Source organism: Arvicanthis niloticus, chromosome 13 (genome assembly GCF_011762505.2).
Source record: "Arvicanthis niloticus isolate mArvNil1 chromosome 13, mArvNil1.pat.X, whole genome shotgun sequence".
Taxonomy (NCBI): domain Eukaryota; kingdom Metazoa; phylum Chordata; class Mammalia; order Rodentia; family Muridae; genus Arvicanthis; species Arvicanthis niloticus.
Window position 1 is genome coordinate 45813817 of NC_047670.1, and position 7094 is coordinate 45820910.

The following is a 7094-nucleotide window of genomic DNA, read 5'->3' on the forward strand; positions in this document are numbered from 1 at the left end:
TATAGCACCACTAAGCCACTATACTCTGGCTGGTGTCTGGAATCAAGCTGGTCACTTTCTGTGAGTTTTCTGTCCCTATGATCAATACATCAAATGTCAACCAGTCAGAAGATAGGACATCACCATTTTATGTCTATTCCTTCATGATCTTGTATGCTCCTAGGACCCATTCACAAGTACAGAATTCTTGATGGGACTTTTAAGAAACCTCTCTGATCTTTCCATGAGAATTCTTACTCATAATTTATCTCAGTAGAGTGACCAACAAATGCCTAGTGTTTTGCCTGTTGCTAACAAGAGATCAAAGTATTAGTCTGTTTTTCTTTAGAGAAACCTGTAGACTATCCCATATATTGAGATGATTATTACTCAAAAGCCATCTGCTTCTATCTTGAATTGGATTTTCTAAGTCCTGTAATTATTCTTTATTAAATACTAGAAGAAAGATGTTTACATAGTTTTCATGGTATCTTGTCATTCTCCAATTACTCAGAGGTAGATTGTATGCCAAAATGATACATTGATGCATCCTTATTAATAAATATAAAATATTCATTAATTGTTAATCAGTCCCTGTGAACAGTATCTATTTCATCTTATGATACAAAACACAAAGGAAAATATACTTTTCAGCACATTGTTAACATAAAAATTAGTGAGTTGAATGCACAATTCTACAGTTTATATGTACAAGACTTGAATATGATCCATGGAACACCTACCTACCCTCAATTGGATATAAAACTGGGATGTGTGTGCTAACTACTGATATACTAAGAAAACAGCAGTCTTCCAGCTTGGGCATGCTATATTCTGTCTGTTTGGAAGTTGAGGAACGTAATGAACTTCAAAGGATTTGTTTTATCAGACAACGTTTATTTCCCTAAATAATATAAAACTTTAACCAATGTTGTTTCTGTCATCGTCATCTTGTGGCACATTTTTTTAAAGCTTTTAATAAAATTTATCCTGAAACATCCATTTGATTTTAAAATCAGGTCCCTGCCATTTATTAACTATGCAATGCTATAAACTGCCGAGTGCTGAATGGCCTTAGAAGGGAACAGTGTGACATGGTTCCTACCCCTGGAGGAGGGGAAGCTCAGCATGGGCCTCTATAAGTATTGACAATTGTTGTGAGTGTATAATAATGTAAATATTTTGTGTTATGTTCCTCCTATGGAAGAATTTCCTCTCTGCTAAAGTTAAAGACTTCATAATAATCAGAAAAAACACAGTTTGGGGAAGCAAGAATGTGTCTCTGTGATGCTGAGACCCTCAGGACAGCCTGTAAGGCTGTGGGAAAGAACTCTGAAAACATGTATTCAAGAATACATCAGTGTATTCAAGAAATCAGTGTAAGAGCTATTTTTTTACGGGATTTCTCAACTATGAAAAATATAAAGATGCAATATGAATTGTATGAGGGGATTCAGGGATTTAAAAGAACAGAGGTTGCTGTACTAATAAGCCAGTTTGTCAAAAAGATATTAAGAAAGGATATAAAGAGATTTAGGAACTGGTGATCTCAGAGTAAGTTCCCACCCATCTGAGCTTATTGTTTGTTTTTACAATGGCAGGCATATTTCTGAGTTCAAGGTTAACCTGGGGCTGAGAATGTATAGACTGAGACCTGGTGAGAATGGTGACTTAAGGGTAGAATTCCACACAGCTAAGATTATTGTGTTTATAAAGGTAGGCAGATCTCTGAATTAATTTGCTATGTTAAAAAATGTGTATACTTGCTGTTTTTTTCTAAGATTCATTGAGGTAAGGTCATAAAATGCTGATTCATGAAATAATCGAAAGGGAACCTGGGGTGAATGACTGAATTGATATGTAAACAAAGGACTGGGCTTTCGTCTTCTAGAGAGAGCTATCTAGAAAGAACTGCTTAGAAAGCTAACATAGTTCCTTTAGAATTTTTGTGGTAGGTTTTCTGATTTTATTTGGAAAACCAAAATGCTACCTAAAGAGCTAACATAGCTCTTTTAGAAATTTTCTAGCAGTTTTTCTGACTTTGGTTAGAAACTCAAGCAGGGAGCTATCTAGAAGGTAATCTTGTGCAGAAGACAAGGCTGTCAACTTGTACACAACACTGACTTCCAGTCATTTCTTCCACCACGCCCAAATACCCTTTCCTCAGGAACCCATCTCCAAGCTGAAGTGGGTCCTTCGTAGTCACAAGTTTATCTGTGTCTCTGTCTTTCTGTCTGTCTGTCTCTTTGTCTCTGTCTCTGTCTCTCTATCTCTCTGTCTCTTCTCACTCTCTCATTCTAGCTCTCTGTATGTGTGTGTAAGAGAGAAAGACAGAAAGAGAGAGAGAGAGATAAAGAGACAGAGAGAGAGACAGAGAGAGAGACAGAGAAAGAGAGACAGAGAGAGAAACATTTGATAAGCAACAGGTAACTAGCCATTGAATGCTCTTTTAGCCTTTTATTCCTTTTAGATTGTTGAATAATCAGTGACTTAGGGTTTAACTTAAGAAATATTTATTGGAAAACTTAAAAATGGAGGAAGAATGAAAGGGGTGATAAATTAGAAAAGAAAAACGTGATGGAGGGAGGAAAAGCAGAAGGAAAGGTTAACAAAAGTCGACTTGGAGCAGGGAAAGCACAAGCCTTCTCCTTCATCCTCTACACTGAGGATGAAGAGTATGAGAGTACTTCATACTCTACTCTAAACTGCAGCAGCAGTTTAGTGACTTATTTCTCTCAGTGCATCCTGTACAGCTGATAAAAATCTCATAGTGAAGGCATCAACCTGTTTTTTTTTTCACTACTTGCCACCTTCTGCCAATAAGGAAGTGACAGTTTTTATCTTCTGTCTTCTTCCTTGAAATCTGTCTCTCCCCTAATCTCCCCCTCCACCTGATCTCCCCCACACCTTTTCACTGCATTAGGGACATATTCAATACTTATTTTCTTTATGAAAGCTTTCTGGATATTTCTTTGTTTTGTAATTTGCTACACAACTGTCACATGTGTGTATGCCCATGTGTGTATGTTTATATGAATAGATCAGACCTATCCATCTTCAGATAATTAGATTTGGTTTTTGGGGTTTCTGATTTGAAATCACATCCCAGTTCATTCTTCTCTAAGAAACCAGAGATGGTGTACTACTTACCCCTATGCACATTCTACTTTTTCCTGTATTGTGAACTTAAGAAAGTTAAGGTGTTATTTGTTTGTTTTCATTTCAGAAATATCATTATCCCAGGATAGCGCAGGTCATTCCCATAACATTTAAACAGTTGTATACTACCCCATATATCCTTATTTCTAACTACTAAACTTTAAGATTGTTTTTACTCTACATAAAGTAAAATATTTTTATTTACACAAAATTATGAATGCTGTGTGTAACAGTTTTTCATGAACTTTATAGTTACCCTGTTAGGATATATTCCTGAGTTTGGTGTTCTTTACAGAGAAACATGACATAATGAAGATTCCATTGGCAAACTGTCATATTCTTTACACTTTCATTCACCACTGCAGCCTATGTGAATACACACTTATTTTTACTTTAATAATTCGAAAATTTGTACAATAGACTCAGGAGAAAAATATACCTTCTGTAAGGATGGGTGGAACTCAATAGTGGAGCAATTGTCTCTTGTCTGCATAAGGTGCTGGGCATTAACTTCAGCACAGAAAGCTGAAGATTTACAAAGCATTATGAAAAGAGACATCTGGAACAAACCTTACCTGAAAAATAGAGATGGGTTCTAAAATGTGAAAAATATCACTCCTGACACATGCGAAACAATGAAAAGAAAGCAATCATAAATGCTGGCACATTTCCCTTTGTCTTCTAATCTAATAATTCTACAAACAAAACCTCTAAAACTTCGAGTTTTGAGGGATTCAACAAGTTTTAGCCTAAGTCAATCAAATTGTATGAATAAAGATTACTTCTTACAGCAAGAATCAATTTTGTGCTGTAGTAGTTGTTTGTGTTTTCTGGCCCAGTACTTAGAAGGCAGGATTATTAATGGTAGCCATTGCAATACAATGCCTTCTGTATTACTAGGGCAGAACTCTTAAGCATTTTAAGCATTCTTTTTTTTTTTTTTTTCTTTCTGGAGTCAAGGGCAATTGAGCTTTGTGGCTGAGGAAGCAGACAGGTGGGTACTCTGCTACTTTATAAGGAGCATCAGTGAGAAAATCATGCAGTTGCTGATGCTTCCTGTGCTTACTCATCTCAGGAAGCTAAAATGATCCCAGCAAAACAATTGAATAAGTATGGAAGAGTTTCTTTGTCAACTCACATTTTATACCAGCTCTACAACTGAGCTTCAAGTCCCAGGCTAAACTCATCAGAAATAACCATATTAACTGGTAAAATATATAATGGATATAACTATCTAAAATAATCCTAGGTCTATGCACCTGATTTTGCCTTGCTGAAGAAAAGAGTCAAGCTATATTCCCACACTCATCAGTATCTAAGAGCACCAGTATACATAAGGAGGGCTGGAAGGAAGAAGCAGACTTTGGAATGGGTGGGGTCTGCTGGATCCATGTCCATCTGGGAATGATTAGAAGGAGTGAGTTGAAAGGCAGCACTTATCTGACAACCTTCACTTGAAGCAGGTCTCCTAGACACTCTTGTGGTGAACCAGGACTGTATATGAGTGATAAGGAGTTTTTGGGGTGAATGTAAATCACTCTGGAGTTTAACTGGGAATGTCTCATTTGCATGGAGAGGCATTCCAGGAATCCCAGGTAATTGCTTTGTTGGGTTGGTTCTAATAGGGAAAGAGGACATTGACTTGTAAGTTTGCCAAAGGCTATGTGGCAATGTGACTTTCCTCAAGTAGAGAGTGTCCCAAGTCAGAACCTCCCAGGCAAGGTCAGAAAAAAGGAAGTCCTGCTAGTAGAGGTAAAGGAAGTCCTCCATTTTGTGCTGAGCCCAGAGGAATTATGGGGACACAGTAGACTGTGGCCTTAATTAGCAGGTTTTCCCCACAACTAGCTGCTTAAAAATGCTGAGTGATGTGGTGCCTGCTATGGTTACTAACTAAGCAATAATGGTTTCTAGATGACAAGGGGATAAAATGAGGAGTTTCAAATAAAAACATATCAGCCAGAAAACTGGCTTAAGAATATTAATTATAATTAGAAAAAGGTGTATTTTATTTTATGTGTGTGAACCTTTTGCCTGAATTTATACCACATGCATGCCTGGTGCGTGTGGAAATGAGAGGACTGAAATAGGTTGACTTCATGACTCCATGACAGGCTTTAAACTGGCAGGTCAGAAGATTAGGCCTAGATCTGTTTCCAAGAACTGGACAAGTCCAGACAAGTCAGGTCCTGGAAAACTCCAGGCCACAGGCAGCCAATCTGGTTTTAATCATACAAAGCTCTGTTTTGTATCTTAAAATATGTATAAATAATTAATTTATTACATTTTATTAAATATAATAACAGTACTTTCTCTCTTTTATTTTTCTCCCTTCAGACATATTCCTATCCTAAAACCCACTCCATATCCCTATACCTGTCAAATTGATATCCTCTTTTTCATTTTCTGTTACTGTTATGTATGTATGTGTGTGTATGTAGATCTATGAATACAACCTGCTGAGTCTATTTTTGCTGTTGTGTGTATATGGTTGTTAGGCTAACAAATCTATATTTGATAACCAATCTGGAGCCTTATCTCTGGATTACTCTCAGCATCCATTAGTTATTCCTTGTCTAAGCAATGTATTCAACCCCTTTATCTTATATAGTCTATAGTGATGTTATAACAAAGTGTGGCAAATTATTGCCTTTAATTTCTTATATGAATAAATACATCTAAAATATTTATTGTTCCTCATTATGTGTATGCAAATGTATATGTGTGTGTATTTGTGGACATGAATGTAAGAGCCTATGAAAACCAGGAAACGAAGTTGGGACTTCTGAAGGTAGATTTGCTGACAGTTGTGAACCATCTGACATGGGTGCTGAGATTTAGACTTGATACCTCTAGAAGAACAGTGAACACTCTTATCCCAGAGCCGTCTCTCCATCTCATGCATGCTTTTTATTTATTTAATTTTATTGTGGTAGCTATTTTTGTCATTGTTGAAACAGTGTCTTACTATCTAATCTAACCTGATCTAGTAGTCACTGTATGACTGAAGTTGACCTCAGACTTACCCAATGTCTTCTGACTCCTCTCATATGATCAAATTTAGAACTGAAATTTTAAAATAAGTTTTTTATCTTCAAAAATTATCTAGTACTCATCAATTCCTATGTTTCACATTATCTCAGAGAATGATTATAGTAGCATAAGAGAGATACATGAACATTCTCTTGGTAATAATTCTTGCGTTAATTCAGAAAAAGTAAATCATTGCCCCAAAAGTTACTTAACTCAAAACAAATGTACATTAGAATTCTAGAATTTCTTTGATAATTGAAAGACTAAGAGGCAAAACAGATAAAGATGATAAAGACATCAATATATATTAAATGATGAAATATATAAGGCCATGAAGCAGTTCATAACCCTAACTCTATTCCAATTTACTATAAAATTAGACTCACCCCTTTGTTCTCATTACCTCTAATCCTCTCTGTTGTAGCAGCAGTCTTCAGTGAAGGTTGGCTAAGTAGACATAGGAATGGGGAAGTATAACTCAGAGGTTTTCTGTATTCACATGGAAATCAAGAAATTGAAAACTGACACAAACAACATTGTACAATGAGTAATTCCAATTGGCACGAAACTACAACAATGAGCATAATTTGTTTGCCTCATAACTAGACCAGAACAAGAATACTGAAAACTGCTATGAGTGTAGAATCTGAGGCTGTATTGCTCTTTCTATATCAATATAGTCGTAAACTCTACAGGTTAATTTTTCACTCAAAAAGCAGGACAAGTATCAACAAAATGTGTATGTTCTTCAACTTAATAGAAAATTATTGATTTTTTCCTAATTGTAGACCACAGAAGTTTTGAAACTACATAGAATTTCCATATATCTCTTCCATATTTCCAGTATATAGATGAGTTACTTCACAACAGCTTACACTATTGTTATCTTGTTTATATTTCTTTTGGGAAATGTAATTGTTCATTAT

The 7094-nt window shown here is 35.9% G+C and overlaps 1 non-coding gene across 1 annotated transcript; it reads left to right on the forward strand.

Annotated features, from left to right (window-relative positions):
* Positions 1–1975: 1975 nt before the first annotated feature.
* Positions 1976–2035, forward strand: LOC117719486 (U7 small nuclear RNA). The gene has a single exon (XR_004608203.1). It is a non-coding gene; the product is annotated as a U7 small nuclear RNA (small nuclear RNA).
* The last annotated feature ends 5059 nt before the right edge of the window (positions 2036–7094 follow it).